Source organism: Orycteropus afer, unplaced genomic scaffold (genome assembly GCF_000298275.1).
Source record: "Orycteropus afer afer isolate SDZICR_OR568_19922 unplaced genomic scaffold, OryAfe1.0 scaffold00150, whole genome shotgun sequence".
In the NCBI taxonomy this organism is placed as follows: domain Eukaryota; kingdom Metazoa; phylum Chordata; class Mammalia; order Tubulidentata; family Orycteropodidae; genus Orycteropus; species Orycteropus afer.
In genome coordinates this window covers 5,262,300-5,264,703 of record NW_006921737.1, presented here as the reverse complement: position 1 = coordinate 5,264,703, position 2,404 = coordinate 5,262,300, and the positions used below count along the sequence as shown (strand labels likewise).

The 2,404-nt window shown below is 41.7% G+C and overlaps 1 protein-coding gene across 1 annotated transcript in view; it reads left to right on the top strand.

Annotated features, from left to right (window-relative positions):
- Positions 1–2,404, top strand: part of AGBL1 (AGBL carboxypeptidase 1) — a 1,441,949-nt gene that overhangs the window by 904,523 nt on the left and 535,022 nt on the right. The window lies entirely within an intron of this gene.

Sequence of the window (2,404 nt, the reverse complement as noted above, 5' to 3'; positions counted from 1 at the left end):
AATCTCATTAATTCTGTGTTGCATTGCATCAATTCTACCCCTTTGCCCTTCCAATGTGTTATCTATTTCTGACAATTTTGTATTAATCTTCTGGATTTCTATCTGTAGATTTAGAATCATTTATAATTTTTCATTTATTTTGTCATTTTGTTCTTGTATTTTTTTCCAAAATTCTTCTAAGATTTTTTCTGTGTTTTCTTTGGTTTGTCTCTCAATCCTTTGAAGATACCTAAATATAATTCTTTTGAATTCCATATCAGAGCATTCCAATGCTGCTTTTTCCTCAGGGATGTGTTCTGGGTCTGTATCCTTTTCCCTTGTTTCTACCACTTTATCTTGCTTCTTTGTGTGGACTGTGATGGTCTGTTTTCTCTGAGATATCATGGCATTGTTGTATTAAGATCTCTTTTAACTGTTTGTGACAAGTAGCCAAGGGTGATTCAGGCTATTTTTGGTGGCTTTTTATCATTGGCCCATTGGTTGAAATGGAGGTGGTGGCTCTCTCTCAGTAAGTGAAGTTTCAGGAGGTGTGGGTGTAGTTGTATCTCATGCAGTCTGTTGCTGTCTCCCACTCAGTTAGATAAAAATTACAGTTGAATAACCATCAAAAAACTAAAAGCACATGGACAAAAAAATACACCATGAAATCACACAGGAACAGTAACCCGAAAAAAAGGGAGAAAAGAAGAAGAAAACAGAAAACCTGCAATATCTGGGGATAGGGCACTAAGAGAAAAAAGGTAGACAAGGAAAATAGTGATGAAAAAATGGGAAAAATGTAAAAGAAAAACAAAAACAAAAAAATAACAACCAGGAATGGTGTTAACCATGAGAAAAAAAGGAAAAGAGAGAGAGAAAAAAAAAATTAATCAGAAACTGGGAAAAGAAAAAAAAAAAAGGTGTAAAGTAGGACCTTTTCAGTTGTGTAGGTCTGGAGAGTTCTTGGGGTTACTGGAAAGCAGAACCTGTTCTTAGGCCCCTGGAATCTGGTAGAGCGCTGTTTCTTTAGGTTGTCTCTAGTTTCTGGTTATGCGTTGATTTGTTTTGTCTTAGTTTTATGGTTTAACATTTTGAGAAGGTGAAGCTGGTATATTTTATTTTATTATTGATTCAGGTATGTTGGATCCCTCTGCTGTTTTCTTTGTGATGGTGGTATCACTGGGTGGAATGTGGATATGTGTTTCTGTTTGTCGTAAAGAGGGTTTAGAGTTCGAAGTGGGAGTTTTTATGGTAATTGGCTGAATATGGTTTCTTCTATTGAATAAATGAAGTTATTGGTGGAGAAGGTGGGAGCAGAAAAAGGAAAGCTTGGTGTTGCTAGGGTTGGTTTCTAGGGCTTTGCACAGGCTATTTTTGATGACATAGTTATTTACAAGACTGCAGCTCAATCTCAGGAAGGATTCCTTTTGTTAGGGAGTCACAACTTTCCGCCAGGCTCAGGCACACTCAAAGACCCTGCTTCAGAGGCCCCTCAGCGCCAAAGAGCCAATCCAAGGCATATTCCAAGGACCACACTCATCCACAGCTTCCTCTCTCTCCCCGCCCTGTCTGCCCACAGTGCTGGTGCAATCCTGCCAGACTGCTGATGGCTCTGGAGTTTGTATGTGATACCACCCACCTGTGGCACCAAGAATGAGTGCAATTTAAGTTGTGTTGGAGTCGGGGGAGTACCTGCTAGTGAACTGTAGTTCTGATATCCGTGACAAAGATAAGCACATTGTCTCCCAGGCTGACCCAAGCCCACTCAGTGACCTGCTGAGAGGGGAGGAAGCTCGCCCTTCTGGCGCAACAGTGAGCTCTCCACTTGAGTCTCAGCGATGGTGTGCATGCCCACCTGCACACAGGTGACCCAAATTACTGAAAAAATCAGGTGCTGGAGGCAGATCCTTGGGGCTGCCTGCTGGGATATTGGAGTGGTTGCTGGTATGCTGATATAGGGTGTCTTCTTTCTTGGCTGATGGGGATCTCAGGTGGCCGCCCTTGCCCACCAGTCAGTGATTGCACCAGGGAAGTTTCCAGTGGCCTCTCTCAGCAACTCATCCATCCTCCGCTAGGTAGCTCTTTCTTAAATAATCTCCCTTTTCCTTTCCTCTAATTCTGCTCTTCTGTGTTTGGTGCACTCTGATTCAGTGAGCTTTCCAGAGCACCAAAATCCCTTATTCAAACTGCTGTACCTAGTTTTTTAAGCACTTAGATGCTAGAGGAAAATAGCATCATGCTAACTGATGAGACTCCATTTTGAATCTCTGAAGTTTAAACTTCTTTAGATTCATTGTATATCTGTGTCTTTTGCGTTGTTGTTGTTATGTGCTGTCAAGTTGGACCTGACTCATAGCGACCCCTCATTGGGTTTCTGAGGCAGTATCACTATGGAAGTAGATTGCCCCATCTTCCTTCCAAGGAG